Source organism: Lissotriton helveticus, chromosome 2_1, assembly GCF_964261635.1.
Source record: "Lissotriton helveticus chromosome 2_1, aLisHel1.1, whole genome shotgun sequence".
In the NCBI taxonomy this organism is placed as follows: Eukaryota; Metazoa; Chordata; class Amphibia; order Caudata; family Salamandridae; genus Lissotriton; species Lissotriton helveticus.
The window spans coordinates 340637765-340659283 of NC_136059.1; positions in this window are offsets into that span (position 1 = coordinate 340637765).

A 21519-nucleotide genomic window follows, 5' to 3' on the forward strand; every position below is an offset into this window, starting at 1 on the left:
GAAATTTCCTCCCAATTAGCGAATATAGGATCTAACAGGTGTCCATGTTGATGTGTTGGGAGCTGCCCCTTTAGCTCTAACTATAGGGTATGGAGTTCTTGACGGAGTTCCATTGCTCCTTTGTCTGACAAATCTTCTAAGTGGGTGTTTAAGTCTCCGAGTAAGAGAAACTTGTCTCTCCTCATCGCTGTTTCTGTAACGCACTCTAAAAGATTGCCTTTAAACCTAGCCATGGGACCCGGTGGGCGATAGATTAGAAAGCCCTTCACCGTCGTTCTCCCATCAATTTTTATGGTGAAAACACCCGCCTCGCTTCCCTCCAAATGGACTGGTTCCAAATGACAGGCCAGTTGCTGTTTGAAACCAATCACAATTCCTCCCCCTCTGCCTTCAGGTCTATCCAGACGCACCATCTGGTAGTCATCTGGTAGTGCCTGAATGATATCGGGATCAGAATTGACATCCAACCATGTTTCTGTAATGAATAACAGGTCAGGTTGTTTATCCGTAAGGAGGTCATATATATCATGCTTGTGGCGACGAAGCGACCTCACATTGATCAGACCGCAGGATAGAAAGGTACAACTAGCCCTGCAGTCTGCTGTCCGTGTGCTGAAGCGAAATTGGCAGTGTCTACACCCTTCGTCCTCCCCTACCCTTATGCTATGGTGGCCGAGTGTACATGTGCTAGAAGACAGGCTCATCAAAGCATTCCTACTCCAGGTGAATCGGCAATCAGGACCAGGGGTTGTGGCCCTGGGCTGAGTCCGGTCGCGGATGGACGCAGACGGGCTTGGCTTAGGCGCGGCTTCGGCGCGCGTCCGGCGCGCCCGCTGCGCCAGCGCGCTGCGCCGTCTGGCCATAATGCACATTTTATAGGAGGTGAGGAGGGTGGGAGGCCGGCGCGACTAGAGCGCACCCCCAGCCACACCTAAAATGGCGCCCGCCGCCGCCAAACACCGGTTAAAACACACGGCTGGGAGAGGCAGGGAAGAGGAATAATAGCGTGTGTAGGGGTGTCAGTGTTCCTAATCAATTTTCACATACTAATATACAATTTAAAAGCCCCCAGAAAAAATGCAGTTTGATTTTAAAAAAGCTCCTAAAAACGATTTGCTAAAATTGTTCTGTCAGCCAAGTAGTTTTCCCGACAACAAGCTCGCAGCCCTAGTTGCCCTCGCTAGGGAGAGCTCCAAATAGGCAACGCGGCCGATGTGATGTCGAGCTAAATAGCCTGGGAGGGCGGGAGGCGGGCGCGACTAGAGCGCACCCCCAGCCACACCTAAAATGGCGCCCGCCGCCGCCAAACACCGGTTAAAACACACGGCTGGGCGAGGCAGGGAAGAGGAATAATAGCGTGTGTAGGGGTGTCAGTGTTCCTAATCAATTTTCACATACTAATATACAATTTAAATGCCCCCAGAAAAAATGAAGTTCGATTTTAAAAAAGCTCCTAAAAACGATTTGCTAAAATTGTTCTGTCAGCCGAGTAGTTTTCCCGACAACAAGCTCGCAGCCCTAGATGCCCTTGCTAGGGAGAGCTCCAAATAGGCCAAATAGTAAGCTTCTCATCAAAGACAAACCCCAAGTTCTTAACCTTAGAGACTGGATGGGACAGTTGCCCAGACTATCAGGCCACCATCTTAACGACCAAAAGGAAGGATTGGGGCCTGACAGCCTAACTTCTGTCTTTTTCCCATTTAGCTTAAGACAGTTGGCCTGCATCCATTCATTTACCTGCATCATGCAGTGATTGAAAGAGTCAGCTGTCGCTTCTAGGTCATTTGAGACCGACACCACCACCTGTGTGTCGTCAGCATAAGAGATAGCGGAGAACCCACAATGTCTAATATTAAAAGCCAATGGCGCCACATATAAATTAAAAAGGGTGGGGCTAAGTGAAGACCCCTGAGGTACCCCACATGGCAGTTTGAATAGTTTGGAGGCAGCATCTCCCAATTTCACCGAAAAGGTTCTGTCAGCTAAATATGACAACAGAAGCTTCAGTGAGGAATCATTAAGCCCCATCTACTAGCTAAAATCTCATGATTAACGGTGTTGAAAGCCGCCGAGAGAGAAACATCTCTATCATCTCCTTTTCTCCTTTCACGTTGCCAAATATCCTCGGAAATCCTGTGGCTGGCACGTTGAAGAGCGGGTGATGCCCCCTCAATTAACAGTTACAAAAAGCTCCATTTTACTGGGGCCCACCGACCCTGCAGGGCGAGCTCTCGGTAACAGGAACGGAGAATCCTGTAGTTTCCAACAAACATCAAAAGACAGAACCCAACTCCAACTTGCATGCAAGATGAATTTAATTTGTCACGTGCTCAGCAGCATTAAACCACTGCTTTTAAACCTAACTGGTTTCGGTGACCTCGCCTTGCTCACAGGTGAGTGTAATCTCTAACCTCCCAGCGGTCATGTGGCACGGTAAAATACTGCAGGCCCCAAAATGCACCATAATGTAAAAATCAATGTCTCAGTGGCAAATGTCAATTCAAGTGCAAACAAAGTTCAAATGGCATCACGGCACAGTGCCCTTCGTTGCCAAGCACAAATGGGTTTACTTGCAATGCGGTGTCCCAGAGAGAGAAACGTTTCTCTCATCTCCCTTTCTCTTTTCACGTTGCCAAATGTCCTCGGAAATCCTGTGGTTGGCACGTTGAAGAGCGGGTCATGCCCCCTCAAGTAACAGTTTGATGTTTGTTGGAAACTACAGGATTCTCCACTCCTGTTACCGAGAGCCCGCCCTGCAGGACCGGGGGCCACCAGTAAAATGGAGCCCTTTGTAACTGTTAATTGAGGGGGCATGACACGCTCTTCAACGTGCCAGCCACAGGATTGCCGAGGATATTTGACACAAACTTATTAATTTTTTTTTAAATAAAATCAATTCCATTATGAGAAAATTGTACAATTTATTCCATACAATACAATATTTTGCACAGGGAAAAGTGCCATACAGTGAAGTTAAAATGTGTCAATCCACATGAAGAACAATAAAATACAACTTGTACAATTTTCTTATAATTGAATTGATTTTATTTATTTATTTGTTTTAATACGTTTTTTCATATATGTGAATGTGGCATTAATGGTTTCTTGAGTAATTAGTGGATGCACTACAAAGTTTTTTCCACATCGTGGAAAAATAGGGACTTGTTCTGTTGTATGTTTACCTCTCCTTGTCCCTAATTGGACCTGTAAGGAGACCTCCTTGCTTTTTGGTATCTGGACTGATGTTTGCCTGTGGTGAGCGAGGCTGTGAACGATGACTCCGGAGCTATGGGCGTGGTTCCGTCGTGAGCTATATGAGAAATCAACTGATTCGGGTGTCCGTGTTGTAGTGCTGCCGTCACCCGGGTCTTAAACGCGAATGTGTCATTATGCCTGTAAAGTCCCACAACATGGCAACATAGAAGGTACGGGGTATCACTGACCTTATATTCATCCATAGTTGCACACATAAAAGATGGTGGATATGACGCATTTCTGTAAATATGAAAAGTTTGTTGTACATTCAGTGGAGTGTTGTAGTTGTAGTAATACAGGGCTGTGAAAGCTTCAGGTTGCAGTTTTTGGCACATGAAGGGCAGTTAATATATTTACATATGTGGTCAATCAGATATACTGTCGAACTTGGTACTGGAAATGAGTGTTCGAGGCTCCTCCACATCCTGCTATTGTAGACAAATGACGTAATCTACGTGTGCCTGAAAATGTACTGTAAATACGGTGCTCATGTAAATTACTGTTATAGTTTTGGGTCGACTTCTCGCTATATAAATATGCTAAAAAAAACGAGAAATAGCACACACTTATAAATTTACTATACACTTTCTTTGCAGTATTGTAATGATCCAGTTTGTATGTTTCTATTTGTAGAATGAGCAAGAGAAAGTTGTATAATCGAAGTTTTTGTTACTGGCAGAGGTAAAATGGTTGCCTATGCTGTTTACAGCATAATATAATGTGGCAGGGTGCAGGAGCAGCATTTTAAAAACATAATAAATACTCAAATACAAATAGATAGTTGAAGTGGGTAGGGCAATGTTTGCTCGACTCCATTTTATTACGTTGCTGTTGGTAACAAGTAGAATAGTAATCATGATATCATACACAGATATTCAATCATAAAAGGTTTATGACTTCTGCTGTACAAAGGTAGGAGCACTATATGTGAAATAATACACAGAAGATTCTATCTTAAAGGGTTCATGAGTTGTGGTGCAATAAGTTAGGGCCGGTTTGTGTGGAACCTGCAATGATGCATGGTTCAGGCAGACCGCACTGGTAAGTATGTCTTTTGGCTACTGAATTTTGCCTTAATAAGGCCACATAGCGATTATTTATGATGCACTGAGTTAGTGGTACGTATGGTGCTCAGCGTGTTGCCTACTGGACTGCATCATTTGTAATCATGATTGAAATAAAAGATGAAACATTTATGGAATACATTGTCGAAATATGTATGTTTCAGGGACATTATAGTTCAAGTTGTGACCTGTGCTGTCCGTCCGCAGTGTAGACTACCATTGAGTGTGCCTTTGCACTTGCAGCGTGAATTTTGTTTTTCAACTAAACCTAGAACAAATATAAAAGAAGTTTTTTGAAGGAAGGCTACTAAAGGGATATTGTGTAGGTTTGAGGGACGTTATACTTTGTTTGGTACTGCACTCTATAAATAATGAATGAAGAGTCAGTTGAATTCTGCCTGAATATGGCCATGTGGCGATGAATTATGGTGCACTGAGATAGTAGTACCTTTGGGACTAGGCGTGTACGTAACCTGTGATGATACGTGGTTCGGGCAGGTCGCACTGGGGGTTATGTTTTTTGACTACTGAATTTTGCCTTAATAAAGCCTCGTAGCGATTATTTATGGTGTACTGAGAAAGTGGTACGTCTGGTGTTTAGCATGTGCTCACCCTGCGATGATGCGTGGTCTGAATGGGCTGCATTTAAAGCATTGACTGTTGCATATTGGACTGCATGTACTTTGAGGGGGAAAAAAAAGTACTATAGATGGTTATCAGTTCTTCAGCAACAAAATGATCAGAATCAGATGATTCTTCCAGTTGTGTAGCCATTTTTGTCTCCAAAAAAGAAATTCAGGTTTCCAATGAAGAAAAAGTGAGGTTTAAATTGTGACCTATGCTGTCCGCAGTGTAGACTGCCTTTGCACTTGCAGCGTGAATTGTATTATTCAACTAAATCTATAACTGATATAAAAGAAGTTTTGAAGGAAGCATACTAAAGGAATATTGTATAGGTTTGATAGGTGTTATACTTAGTTTGGTATTGTACTCAGCAAATAATCAATCAACAGTCTATTTAATTGTGAGCTCTGATGACCGAAGTGTAGGCAGGAGGCCGTAGTTAGCAAGAGCCCACTGCCATGTGGGGTTGACTAGAGCTGCACAGTATTAGTAATTTAGCGTGTGTGCAGTCAGCGATGATAAGTGGTGCACTGAGTTAGTGACTCCTGAAACAACAAGGTTCTGTGGAGCCTGCTATGATGCGTGGTCCGGGCAGGCTGTACTGATAGTAATGTTTTTTGTCTTGTGAATTCTGCCTTAGTAAGGCCACGTGGGGATGATTTTTGGTGCATTGAGTTAGTAGTATCTTTGGCGCTTAGCGTGTACGTACCCTGCGATGATGCGTGGTCGGGGTAGGGGGGAGGCAATTGGAGTAATGTCTTTTGTCGATTGAATTCTGCATGAATTCTTTTTATAAGTGATAGTATGCCTGACTGTGACATGAAACTGTTCACTCTTCTTTGCGATGATTTAGGGTGCACTGAGTTAGTAGTATCTTTGGCACTGAGCTTGTACATAGCCTGCGATTATGCGTTTTCCAGGGGGGCCGCACTGGGAGCAATGGTTTTTGCCTAGTGAATTATGCCTTAATAAGGCCACGGGGAGATGACTTGTTGTGCAGTGACTTAGTGGTACCTGACGAACTCAGCCTGTGTGCACCCTCCGATGATTCGTGGTTAGGGCGAGTTGCACTGGTATAATGTCTTTTGCCTACTGGAATGCGTTATGTGCAATCGCCATTCCACCTGAATCGTGAGCCCTCACAAAGTAGATCGAAGGCAATAGTCAGCACAGAAATTGAGGAATGTTTTTTGTTGCATCGTTTAACAAAATCTGAGGACATAGAGTACAATTGTCTCTGCCTTAAATAAATCAAGGCTAAATTCAATGCTGTCCGTAGTGTAGATCCAAAGCCGAATTCAAGTTGTGAACCCTGCTGTTCTCACTGTTTATCAAAGGCAGTAGTCCGCACAGACATCAAGAAATTATTTTTGTCGTATCGTTTTACAAAATCTGAGGACATAGAGTACAATTATCTCTGCCTTAAGTAAAACAAGACTGAATTTCATGCTGTCTGTAGTCTACATCCAAAGCTGGATTCAAGTTGTGAACCCTGCTGTCCGCACTGTAGATGGAAAGCAGTAGTCAGCACAGATATCGACAAATGATTTTTGTCACTTATTTTAACAAAATTTAAATACATACAGTACAATTGTCTCTGTCTTAAATAAATCAAGGCTGACTTTCCTACTGTGCGTAGTGTAGATGCACAGCTGAATTCAAGTTAGGCAGTAGTTGACACAGACATCGAGGAATGCTTTTTTGTCACATACTGTAACAAAATCTGAGGACACAATACAATTGTCTGTGCCTTTAATAAGTCAAGACAAAATTATGTAGTGCTGATGCGCAACTGGTATCTAGTATTAAGCTCTGTTGATCGCAGTGTACATTTGAAGGCAGTAGTCAGTTCAAACATCGAGGAATGTTTTTTGTCGCATCCTTTAACAAAATTGTCTCTGCCTTACATAAATTAAGGCTAACTTAAATACTGTGCGTAGTGTAGATACAAAGCTGAATTCAAGTTGTGAACCCTGCTGTCGGCAGTGTAGATGTAAGGCAGTAGTTGACACAAACATCAAGGAATGCTTTTTGCCACATACTTTAAAAAAATCTGAGGACTGAGTACAATTGTCTCCGCCTTAAATAAATCGAGACTGAATTCAATGTTATTGTAATGCTGATGCCAAATTGGTATCAAGTTGTAAACTCTACTGACCGAACAAAGTCTGAGGACATATAGTATAATTGTCTCTGCCTTACATAAATCAAGGCTAACTTCAATGCTGTGCGTAGTGTAGATCCAAAGCTGAATTCAAGTTGTGAACCTTGCTATCCACAGTGTAGATTAAAGGCAGTAGTCGATACAGACATAAGTCTGCGGTGCTGTGGCGCTGAGTTCGCAATGGGTCTTTATCGAGGAGGCACGTGGTCATGGCGGCAGCCACGTGGCAGGGTGAGGACCTTCGCTGTGGCAGAGTCTTTTCTCTTTGCAGAAGTGAGCCACGCCCAAGGCGTAGGCTAATTATTTATAGTCTTATGCTGGAGTTGCATACGTTGGACCAGCCCACTACGCTTCTAATTCAAGGGGGGAGACAACACAGCTACATGACCGAGATATTCCCCAGTGTCTGAGATAATATGGTTGCGTCCACTCTGTAGTACACTACACGTATCAATAGTATATCTACACACTGAAGAGTTTTTGGTTTGTATAATGAGTTGTGTATAGCATATCACCGGTAGTGTTAGCATTGTGTACATTATTGTTGATGTGCAAGTTCCTTTCCATATACATTGTTGATTGCCACATCTCTGAACATTGAGCTAGTGTGCTGTTGAGGGGATATATTACTTTGGGCAGGTCCGTTGTCCTGTTTTGCGCTGCCTCTGAGGTAGTAGAGGGGGAGGGGTCAGGAGGGGTGATTGTAGTGGTGGTGACGCTAGGTATTGTGATTTTGTTGTGTGTTGGAAGTGCATAATTAGTACTTCTATTACATATTTGTCTTTATATATGGGTGTGAGTTGGATGTAATTCACGCAGTACATAGTCCACTTCCTTTACACAAGTTGAATGTTGATATTAATGTGTTAGTGGTAAGTGAAACTAAAGCCTGTTTTTTTAGGTAGAATTGCAGATTTGGCTTGTTGTTGAAAATATGGGGAAGTGGTGTTTTCTTTTTCTTTTTTTTAAAAAGGAAACGCCTAGTTTGTATATCATTAATGTTAGTTATGGTTCTGGTTTGAGGCTATTTTCTTGGAGGAAGGAATACATTGAAGAATGGTACTATTTGCAGTTTTTACTACGTTGAGAATGGGATGATAATTAAAAAAGATAGGAAAAAACAGATATGCTTATTGAACATTATAATTAGGAATTATCATTTAAAAAAACCTTTGAAATTCACTGAAAAAAACGTAGGTTTCAGTCAGGTTATAGATAGGAGTTATCATTTAAAAAACCTTTGAAATTCACTAAAAAAACATAGGTTTCATGCAGGTTATAGTGTGGTCGGCTGTGGGTTTTGGGGTATACAGGAAAGGGGCACTCATACAGTGCGGTCATGGTGTGTGGTGATGGACAAGATTGAACAGTGGTGAAACAGGGCTGCCAGTGTAGAGGAGAACCCTACAACCTCTAAATGGTGCTAGGCGCAAGATGCCTTGACACCATACAAGTTTACAACAGATACTGGGCACACGTATAATAAATAATTCTGATGGTACAGTAGTTGAAGACAAACGCGATTGACACCGGTAGAATGGTAAAACCAGTATGTAATGCTTTTTGTAGTTCTTTTTTTCAGATTTTACAAACGCCAGCCGACACGTGTTTCATCAACAGGGCGAAGCCTATGACTCATCAGGGCTGCATGTGGAGCGGTACGGAATCGGGGAACGGTGATGGTAGGAATCAATGAAGGGATAAGGGTAGGTCGATGGTACGAAACGGATAGTGTCCTGCACCAGATGCAGTCGGGTACGACTGTGAAGCGGTGACCTCGGATGATGGGTCACGGCGGGGCTGTGTAACGGGATGGATCCGAGGATCCATCCCGTTACACAGCCCCGCCGTGACCCATCATTTACCATTCTACCGGTGTCAATCGCGTTTGTCTTCAACTACTGTACCATCAGAATTATTTATTATACGTGTGCCCAGTACCTGTTGTATATTCAGGCAGGTTATAGTTAGGAATTATCATTTAAAAAACCTTAGAAATTCATTGAAGAAACCATAGGTTTCAGGGGTGTTATAGTTAGCTGGACATTTCACACATGCAAAACCATTGACATTCCTCTGTTATAGTTAGTTGTACTAACTGTAACTCTCGCGCCCGCAATCCACTGGTGATGATGTCACATATTACATCATTCATGACATGGTCAGTGACATCACTGATGACATCACTGATGACATCTCAAATGACATCACTGATGACATCACTGATGACATTATCCACATGACAATCAGATACACCTCATCATACACTAGTATAACCTTTCATCAATCACTGTACAATACAGAGTATCATATTTGAATCCATTGACAAAGCAATACAAGTATCTAAAAACCCACTCAGTGATTCGTAGATCTACACACACATCTAATCAATTACCTATAGATTCACTCATACATGTTGTCAATGATCAATAGAACACTTTCAAATATACTTTTACACCTATAGTGATATTACACGCCAGCACACATCCTATTCAGTTCTGCAGTCATCCTACTCACTTTTGCAAACAAGGTATCCTATTTACATTTACTTAGCTACACACTTATACAAATAGCACTTCATTTATTCATATAGATAGGCACTCGTTCAATCAATGAGTGTTATGTACACTTATTTATATACAACAACTGTCACATACACTGTCTTTTATTTTTTCTACTTTGTTGGACATGTACCATTGAGAAATGTTTTTGCTCATCACCACACCCATAAAGATATTCACTCACTCAAACAACTATTATAACACGTAGTCTTAACCTCATCTACGTACTGAATTAACTATTCACATATCTTTGGGCAGTCACAGATCCCCCACCGAACCACACACACATTCACTCTCCCATACAAATAATCAGTTAACTAATCAATAACTAATATAGACTTTCACGTAGCTAGTAACCAACTGGTGCAGCAGTTTACACAACAACTGACAAAGTAATACAGATAATCACACAGTTTAGTCACTATCCGATATATTTAGTGAAAGACTATACATTAGTCAAGTAAACAGTCAATCGCACTGCTACTAAATTCTCCATCCAGATATTTATATATCCATTAATTCTTCAATGCAGATTGCTATATATACAATACATATTTAAATATTGAACCAAACCACATTCACTGGATGATGTCATCAGTGATGTCATTTGAGATGTCATCAGTGATGTCATCAGTGCTGTCACTGACCATGTCATGAATGATGTAATCATGTGACATCATCTACAGTGGATTGCGGGCACGAGAGTTACAGTTAGTACAACTAACTATAACGGAGGAATTTTAATGGTTTTGTATGAGTGAAATGTCCAGCTAACTATAACACCCCTGAAACCTATTTTTTTCAATGAATATATATATATATATATATATATATATATATATATATATATATATATATATATATATATATATATATATATATATATATATATATTTATATATATTTATGCATCAACTCCAGCAAAACACTTGGTGCAAAGCCAGTCACGGGTGCACTCTCAAGTAGGTATCAGCAAAGTGCTTTATTTAGGCAAGTCTCAAAAGCACTGACAGGCGCTTTTCGGCACAATGCCTTTTTCAATGTCAGTTTCCATCATGAATCGTTACCATTTTAAAACCAAAAACCTGACATACATTCACTTCGTCAATTCATCAAAAGCAAAGACGCCTGATGTATTATGGTAAATACTCAATCACAACAGCGCCAATCTTGGAATGTGTTAGTAAGTATATTGATAATCACAATACATTATATAACAATGTTACAGGCTCAAAATGTTAGAACCACAGAGAAAGGAATAAATAAGGGGAAAGAGGAAGAAAATCCATTGATTACAATACTCCTGGTATCATTTCATAAATATAAGCACCCTTAAATATATCAATTTATGGATGGGCTGACTCACTTATGTACCCCCACAAGATGTATAATCTGTAATGCATTACTATATCTAAATGTATAAAGAATGTATCAGAAATGTGATGAAGGATGTACTATTCCATGGTGTGGGAGCTACCCATCGCATGAAGGCAATATAACATTAACCCAAGTGGACCCATAATTCTTCTTCATTATTCAGACCATTTGGGACCTTAGTCTGTTAATCAATTATGTATTTAGATTCCAAGATACATAATTTCTTAACTCTGTTCCCTCCTCTTTCATCTTTTTGCACCAGGTCTATACAGAAGAATTTCAACTGATCACGATTACTGCTGTGTTTAGTTTCAAAGTGGTGGACCACTGGGTAGCTACGGTCTTTCTTGGTATATGCTGCATATGTTCCAAAATTCTTTTTTTTCTCTTTGTTTTTTTTTTGTGGGTTGAATGGTACTATCCACACTCTGAACAGTATAATGTATACTCCGACTTAAAGGTTAACAGCTTATTTATTCTCTTAAATTTGTTAGGGCCCTCTTCTGCAATCTCATATCTGCTCACTTTATTACTGTATTTGCAGGCTTTGCTTTTCATGCAGGGGAAGAAACCAGTGATTGTGTCTTTCTTGGAAAGAGTAGACTGGTAATGACTATGCAGCAAGGGCTCCTTTATCGATGAGCTATGTCTATAAGTAATCTGAGGATTTGGAGTAATGAGCCTACCTCTAATGTTGTCTGTTTGGAGGATATGCCTGTCTGATGACTTAAGGCGATTACTAAGGATACTGGAAGTGACATAGTTGTAGGGCGCTTACTCACTGTTTGGAACGGACAGCTGGACCGGGGTTGGAGGACTCGAGACAACCGATACAAACCGTCGGTGATTGCTTCTTTCCTTCTATGTTTTTCAACAGATTTGGATCAGTGACAGTCTATAAGGTTGGCTATTTATTACAGTTGCAAGTCTGGTAACCTCAGTGGAACACGTTCAGTGCGACGGAATGCGAAGAGGCAGCTGCTGATATATTTGGACTTGAAGCAGGACGTGGAAAAAGTGCCCTGAAGGGGGCAGACTCTATTAAAACACCTCATAACAATTTGAAAATATTGTATCAGACTTTGGAAAAACCATATGAAAAAGAAATCAGAAAATGGTTATAGGCAACTTCACTGCAAAAGTATCTAGACGTGGAACCCATACTTAGATGCTTGCTCATTTACACAGTTACATCACATGAAAATCCGGACTACAGCTATTGGAAGACTGGGCAGAACAAACCACAGAATCAGCAAAAGGTATGGTTAGGATACTTATCAAATACGCATGGAGTATTAGAGCGAAACTACTGGAGGAGATTAGAAAACTGGAAGACATGATAGAAAAGGAAAAAGATACCAAACAGAGTGAGGAATTAAAAAACTCTATGAAAAAATCGGCTGAAGGAATATGAAAGCACCAGTAGACGCAGGAAACAAATTTAATTTCAGCAGGATGAAAAGGATTATTAATCAGGTCGGATCCTAACGTTCGCCAGGAAAATTGATGCGCATAGAAAACAACTAAACCTACAAAGAGGCAGACATGGTGACGAGTAGGGAGACCTCTTCAGAAATTGAAACTTCTGAATGGGAACAAACAACACATTTGACCGGGAGTATTGAACATATTAATGAACCCACTTATTTTTGAGAATACAAACTTGTCAGGGAGTGCCAACAACAACCAGCCCCAAGAACCCACTCCTCAGACCAAACAAAGACAAACAAGAAGGGGCAAGAAGGGAAGCGGGAGAATCTATTACACACTGGGTAACTCAAAGTGAGGGGAAGCGGGCAGATGGTAAAACCCGCAGAGGAAAAAACAATTATCAATTTGACGGAGAAAGAACTCAACCCGGATGAAACACAAGTGTTGAAATTGGGCTTGACGTTCTGCCCCACATCCTAATTCAATTATGCTCAAACTTGAATTGAAATATGTAAGAAGTTTCAAATTGCAGAATATCTATCTTTTACATTCTAAAATAAAGCATCATGGGGAATCTGCCAAGGTGGGAGATACCGATCTCCTAACTGGAAATGATTTGAGAGCCTTATTCGCGTTACAAGCTTTAAAGGACTCACCAAACAGCAGAATAAACAAAGAGAATGAGACTATGGCTGCCTGTCTTTCACAAGCTGGCATTGCACAATCTAGTGGAAAAAGTGAGCTCAAGAAAAAAATCTAAATTCATCCCACAGACTCCATATGATGCTATTGATGTTTTTAATGAAGTGGTCATTCTCGATTCGAAATTATTAAAAAACAATCAAAGATGGCGGAGGCAATACATAATTCCAGTGAGACAATTGAAAGTGATACAAGCTTTGAAAAATTACGATTCTTTGGTGATCAAACCATCGGATAAAGGGGGTAACATCATCCTGTTCAACAAGGATCAATATTACAATTAAGTCATAAGCAACTGAGAGATCAACAATGCTATTTGCCCATTCAAAGAACTGAATATGACAATTGTGTGAGAGCTTTTCATAATCATCTAAAGGTCTGGGGAGAGCAAGGAATGTTAGATCAAGATGAATATGTATTTCTAGACTGTGAATATCCAGTATTCCTACTTTCTATCACTTGCCTAAAGTACATAAAGAACTATAGAATCCCTTGGGAAGACCTATAGTGGCATTGCTAACAGTCTATTGGAAAATACATCTGTTTACGTTGACTCTTTTCTGTCACCTTGGGTGAAGGACATAAGCTCCTATGATAAGGACACTCATGACTTCTTGAGACTAATTGAGGGCATTCAATGGGAGCATGATATGCTGTTAATAACTTTGAACATAGCTAGTCTTTACACCTGTATAGATTATGAAAAAGGCATATATGCACATAAATGGTTTTTCAATAAGGGAGCTTTGAAATACCAAGAACATAATACCATGTTGTTATCTATGATATTATTTTGCTTGGTGAATAATATGTTTATATTCTCTGGGCAATTGTGTCACCAACAACGAGGGACTGCTATGGGCACGTGCTTCGCCCACCAGCTATGCGAACTTGTTCGTAGGCTGGTAGGAGATGCATGTGGCCCGGGCAGAAGGGCCAGAACATTGGGTTCATAACGTGGTGCTGTGGGCCCGATATATAGACTATCTGTCTATCATCTGGAAAGGAACCTGTCTTTCTGCTGAAACAAATATAGCCTCTCTTAACCAAAATGATCTACATCTTTTTTTCTGAAAATATTAGCAATATGAGTGTTTTCTATGTGGACCTGGAAGTGTATATAGAAAAAAACTAATTATTAACCAGATTACATAGAAAACCGATTCTATATTACATGCAGGTAGTCATCATCCTAGAAGTCTAATTAAGAACATCCAATATGGAGGACTCCTACATATCAAACAAAACTGCACCAATGAGGAAGAGTATCAGACAGCTAAAGTGGGTGCTTTAGAGACATTTAGAAAAAGGTGATATACCACCAGTATCCTTAATGAAGCAGTAAAAAGGATAGAAACAACGAGGACATCTGAACAATTAGCAAGTAAGAACCCTATAAGATCTAATACACACAAAGAAGAAGGAACCATTAGATGATCACTAATTTTAGTGAAAGTTCTCATCAAGTAAAACAATTTTTAAGAAAAAGAGGTATATCCTCCAAACGGAATCCATACAAAAATAACCTGGTTGGGCAGAACACTTTTAGTCTTTGTAACTTATATTAAGTGGGTATTGTATACCTCTAGGTATGGCTATGCTAACTGATCCAGTCATGGCTAACTCTGAGTGTTCTCGTTAATAAAAATATACATATATATCAACCATTCACAACTAATCTCACACCCACCAAAGAAAAAATGTGAGAGAAGGCAGAAAATGCCTCATGTAAGCACCATCCATGGAGCTACTGGTTGGTACACACCAGTTTGCTTGTTCTGTCATCATTGGCAACTTTCTTGATGGAAAGAAAAAGAAGTGTTGCCTAACTCTCAGGCTCATGTGAAGTGGTGAAAAAATTATAACGTTAGACAATAGTGTCATTTATAAACTGTCTAATCCCCGTAATGTCAATAACAGTCAATAAATCTCCTAGTTAAAAATGAGTTGTGAACAACTATTCCACACATTCTTTATTTTAATAGTGTCCACACTCGGTTAAAGAAACAGCCTGTTTAGACCATTCTGACTTGAACGGCTGACATGTCTCATTGCCTGCACAATTTTTGGCAATTTCATCAGGGCACGGGGACGCATCTCCATCTCACTGATGCTTTAAGTCTGCGGTGTTTGATAAAAGCAATAAAAGAAAGAATGAAGGTGCCAGAGACAGAGAAAAACAAAATGTGTAAATAGTTATCATGTGTTTACATTTTCAAATTACAACACATCTCACATTGTGTATCTTGACCAAAAAACATAGTTTCTGAGTAGTTGCCAGGTGGACTCCTACCAGCAACTCCCCGAGGGGGCTACAATTTGGCCTCCCCTGCAAAGTACAATGCATCAAACAACAGCGTACCTGTGAATGGACACAAATACCACTTCACCGTCCTCACTGTGATAATGTAATGGAAAAAGTATTATTACACCTCCAGCATCATTATATTAATAAGAGCTTCAAGGTGTGTTAAAAATTGTGCGCCAACTAGATTTCAAAAGAACAATCCTTAAAAAAAAAAAAAAATGTATCCGGGGAAACCAGATTAAGTATGTATCACATTGCAAATTGCTCAGGATTCCTTGTTGATTATCCCGCTGTTAAACACAAAAGGCGTCCCACTCACCCGCTAGTTATAAGGAGACTCAGCATCTCGTATCGTGAGTACCAACCAGTAGCTCCATGGATGGTGCTTACATGAGGCACTTTCTGACTTCTCTCACATTTTTTCTTTGGTGGGTGTGAGATTAGTTGTAAATGGTAGATATATATTTTTTAACTAGTACATTTAGAGGTAGGCATGTCTGGATCTGTTAGCGTAGCCATACCTAGGAGTATACAATACATGTTTAATATAAGTTACAAAGACTAAAAGTTCAACCTAACCAGGTTATTTTTGTATGGATTCCGTTTGGAGGATATACCAATTTCTCTTAAAAATCTGTAGCACTCAATGCGAGTTCTCACTAAAATTAGTGATCATCCTAATTGCTAATTATTCCGATGTCCTCACCGTTTCTATCCTTTTTACTGCTTCATTAAGGATACTGGTGGTATATCCTCTTTTCCTAAATCTCTCTAAAGCACCAACTTTAGCTGTCTGATACTCATCCTCATTGGTACAGTTTTGTTTAATACGTAGAAGTTCGCCATACTGGATGTTCTTAATTAGACTTTTAGGGTGTTGACTACCTGCTTGTAATATAGAATTACCAGCTATCGATTTCTATATAATCTGGTTAATTATTTGTTTTTTTCTACATACACTTCCAGGCCCAGATAGGAAACACTTATATTGCTAATATTCTCAGAAAAAAACAGATTTAGATAATTTTGGTTAAGAGAGGCTACAATATAAAAATATTATTCTCAAGGCATATTCATATCATAGATAACAACATGGTATTATGTTCTTGGTATTTGAAAGCTCTCTTATTCAGAAACCATTCAACTGCGCCTACGCCTTTTTTATTGTAAAGGCTAGTTATGTTAAAAATGATTAACAGCATATTATCCTCCCATTCAATGCCTTCAATTAGCCTCAAGAAGGCCTGAGTGTCCTTAATAAAGGAGCTTAGGTCCTTCACGCAAGGTGACAGAAAAGAGTCAATGTATACAGATGTATTTTCCAATAGACTGTTTAACAATGCCAGTATAGGTCTTCCCAAGAGATTCAACAGATCTTTATGTATTTGAGGCAAGTGATAGAAAGTAGGAATGACTGGATATGTTCACAGTTTAGAAATACATATTTATCTTGATCTAACATACTTTGAAGCATGCTCAAAGACACTGCCTATGTCTGATATTATTGGTCGGCCAGCGGGATTCTCCAAATCCTTATGCACCTTAGGTATTTGGTACTTTACTGGAATTATTGGGCATCTATTTTAACGTATAGAAATTCTTCCTGGCTGATCAGACTTGCATTCACCACTTATGCAATTCTATGTTGTACTTCAAGTGGGAATCTAACATGCTCTCCTTGGTTGGTCATTTATAGCAGCTGACGTTATTCAATTGTGTACACACCTCTGTGAGATATTTCTCCCTTGACCAAAGGACTACATTGCCCCGGTTGTCAGAGTTTCTCACTATGCAATTGCTGTCACTTGATAATTTGTTAACCAAAGCAAAATAATCTTTTTGTTGTTGTGAATTGCTATTACAGTGTTTATTAGTATTCGCATTCAGACATTTGAGTTCATTGGTCACCAAGTAATTGTAAACATCAATAGAGTCTTGATTGGTCATTGGTACATATCTAGAGGTAGCTCTAAAATGTGTTGATTCAGTACCATACTGTTAGGGGGCACTAGGCGTTGCGAGGGCACAGCCTGCCACAAAACTACCTTTCCCAGAGACAGTAGCGCCATGCGCGGCTGTGATCGGATCACTTCCGGGTCACGTGTGCGCTGCGCATATCCTCGCGGAGACAGGGCAGGACGCTGCCGATTATTCTTTGTTGTTGTTGGCGTTTGGAGTTGGGAATCTGGTGTTCGGCTGCTGGTAAGGGTGCCATCGGCACCGATCGCTGTGTTACTGTTGGAGCATCTTTCACGTTTGTTTGTGAGGCTAACAAACGGCGTTTACTTTGTTGTTTTGGATCCAGTATTCTGTACCCCACACTCATTATGAATCTGCTTTGAGTTCTTTGCTCGCAGCCATTACCAGTGGAGCATATTCATACATTGGTTCCTTTGAGGCTGATAATCCGAGCAGTGGTACATGGAGCCTCCTATGTCCTTTGCTGAATTGGATACGTGCAAGGTTTCTGCACAAGACTACGTTTTAGTGTTGCAAGGTTGCTAAAGAAACTTTACTAAGGCTGTACAAAACCCTCAATACTGCGGAGTGACGTAACTCCAGGATTGTTATATAAAAACCTATGGGAATGTCTGTCGTTGTTATATGCAAATGATCGTTATGCATATTGCTTAAGACAAGTCCTTCATGCCGTACCTGCTGTTCTTTTCTTTACAGGAGTTGTGTATGAATGAAGGGGTTCAGCTATCCTTGACACGTAGTGTGATGTTACCTAATGTTTAGTAGGTTATGTAGTGTGCCCAATGAACTGTCTGATATACCTCATTGTTGTTTCAGCCTCCTGAAGTAAGAAGGTATCTTATACACAACTCCCATTTGCAAGCCTATGTATTTTATTTTACAGGTTAGTGGTAGTTTATACATACATGGTTGTGGTGTAGTAGAGGGTGATTAGAGTGGTTAGTAATTGTTTGTTCTTCTTTCTTCTTGTGTCTTCGAAGGTCTCCCTCCCCGCAGTTCCCTTCCTTTCCTTCCCTGCTTTTTCCACCTTCCCTCGCTTAACCATCCTTTAGTCTGCGTATCATACATAGCAGATTTGGGGCGGTTTAGAGAAGGATACTATTTGAGCATCGAACCAACTCTGAGGATTCGAACGGGCGCAGAACAGAATAATCGGCCACGAAAATCCTATCCTCCCGGTTGGGTCGAACTCAAAGAACAATGGCCACAATGGATGACGTAATGGCCGCTTTGGCTTTGGTGCAAGTAGAATTAGCCGCCTCTCGCAATGAAACGGCCGCATTACAAGCCAAGGTAGATAGGATGCAACGTAATCCTTTCGACATGGGCAGCACCTCACAGACTGCCTCCAATGCCATGGTTGTTGAAATCCCAACCCCGATTCCCTTAGCACCGCCGGAAAAATTCAGAGGTGACACACATAAGGTGCAAGTGTTGTTACACTTTAACTGTAAACCAAAGGTGTTTGCCACCAACCAAGCCAGGGTATCCTTTCTAATATCATACTTGGCAGGCGATGCAGCACAATGGGCCGTCCCGTTGGTGAGAAATGAGGATAATCTCTTACATGATTGGAATGCTTTCCGAGAAGAATTCGAAAAGACATTTGATCGGCGCGCGGATACTTTTGCAGCAGATAGGGAGCTAATAGTTTTGAAACAAGGGAATAAAGACCTGTTAACTTACGTCAACACCTTCAGAAGGTTGGTTACTGAAACTCAGTGGCCGGAAGATAAACAATCAGCTGTGTTTTATCAAGGGCTTAGAGAGGATCTCAAAGACTTAATTGCACAAGTGGACCCTCAACCTCAAACTTGTACAGCGTTAATTGACCTTACTATGAGACTGGATCATAGAATGAGAGAACGTAAGGGTGAACATTTTAGGAAGGAAAGATACTCAACTCGTTACGACAAGCCTAAGACATCGGAGACAGGGGCATCTACCTCCGAACCTATGGAAATCGGAACAGTGAGAGCAGCATTAGCAGGAGAAGAAAGGGAACATAGAAGAAAGAACAGATTATGCCTTTATTGTGGGAAGAAGGGGCATTACCTTCGTGAATGCCATGTAAAACCCAAATTTGGCCGTTCAAGATATGGGAACACAGCCGTGCATGCACAAAACCCAAAAGCAGAGTCGGGAAACTGAAAAGCTTGCGATGCAAAGAAGGGGAGTCATCAAGCGTTCTAGGTATCCCTTCATTACAGAAGAACAATAGTGGGCCTGCGGAGCACTTTTTCATCGACCTTATCATATATGTAGATCAAGAACCATGTAGTACCCAAGCTATGGTGGATTCAGGAGCAACGGGGTGTTTCATGGACATCATGGAGGCCAAGCGTTTAGGCATTCCTTTAGTGAATAAAACTGAACCGGAAACGGTACTGGCGGTGGATGGCAAACAATTGGAAGCAGGACCCATTCGACAAAGCACGCAATCCTGCATAGTGGAATGCCTACCAGGCCATCAAGAACAATTGTCGTTTAACATCATTTCAGCTCCATCCTATGGTTTGATATTGGGTCTACCATGGCTGTCTATTCACAACCCTAATATTGATTGGGAAAAGAAAACGCTGGTTTTATCTTCAGAGTATTGTGCCACCCATTGTTGGAATAAAACGGAATTGTGTCTCAGGAAAACGCTACATGTGGCCACCGCCGCAGAGAAAGATATAAAACTGCCTTCGTGGTATGAACAGTTTCAGGATGTGTTCTGTGATCAGAAAGCAGAGATTCTTCCACCCCACAGACCATATGATTGCAGGATAGACCTACAACCTGGATCAGTAGTGCCGTGTGGTCGAATATACGCTCTCACCGAACCAGAAAACACCCATTTACGGAAATACTTGGATAAGTATCTGGAATTGGGGTTCATTCGTCCCTCTGCGTCACCAGCGGCGTCTCCACTGTTTTTTATTCCCAAGGCTAATGGGGAATTAGGAACTTGTATAGACTTTAGAGCATTGAACTCTATAACTATCCAGAATCAATACCCTCTACCTTTGATATCGGTTTTGCTCGAACAGGTCAAAGGAGCAGTAATCTACACGAAACTTGAATTACGAGGGGCATACCATCTGGTCAGGATGCGTCAAGGCGACGAGTGGAAGACCGCCTTTAAAACACGGTATGGCTTATTTGAATACCTCGTAATGCCCTTCGGGCTGTGCAATGCCCCAGCTGCATTTCAATTCTTCCTAAATGAGGTCTTGAGGGAGTTTTTGGACAAATTTGTAATCGTCTATATAGACGACATCTTGGTGTACTCCACACATGAAGAACAACATGTCCAACACGTGAGTCTCATTCTTCAGGCTTTAGGAAAACACCACCTGTTTTGCAAACTTAGTAAATGCGAATTTCATGTGTCCACAGTAGAATTCCTGGGCGTAATTCTCACCCCATGCGTCCAAGAGATGGCAGAAAGAAAAGTCAAAGCGATAGCAGAGTGGCCCAGTCCGAAGAATGTCAAAGACATCCAGCGGTTTATGGGTTTCGCAAATTTCTACAGACGTTTCATTTCCAACTTTTCAACTAAAGCCGCGCCGCTCACTTATCTGACGAAAAAACAAATCCCTTTTGTATGGACTTCGGAAGCACAGAAAGCCTTTGAGGAACTGAAAACAGCATTCACCTCTGCTCCAGTTCTAGTACACGCTAATCCTAGTCTTCCGTTCATAGTAGAGGCTGATGCTTCAGAGGTGGCCATGGGTGCGGTCCTTTCGCAAAGAAATCAAGACACCGGGCAGCTACATCCAGTAGCATTTATGTCAAAGAAATTCAATGATGCCGAACAAAATTATATCATCACGGAGAAAGAGCTGCTCGCCATCAAAGAGGCTTTTGGAGAGTGGAGACATTGGTTGCTTGGAGCTCGACAAGTCGTTACCGTATACACGGATCATCGTAACCTACAGTATCTCAGAACGGTATGTCTTCTTACTCCTCGGCTTTTGAGGTGGATGACATTCTTCGAGGAATACAATTTTATTGTAACCTTTCGTCCTGGGAGCCAGAACAAGAAAGCAGATGCTTTATCTCGGC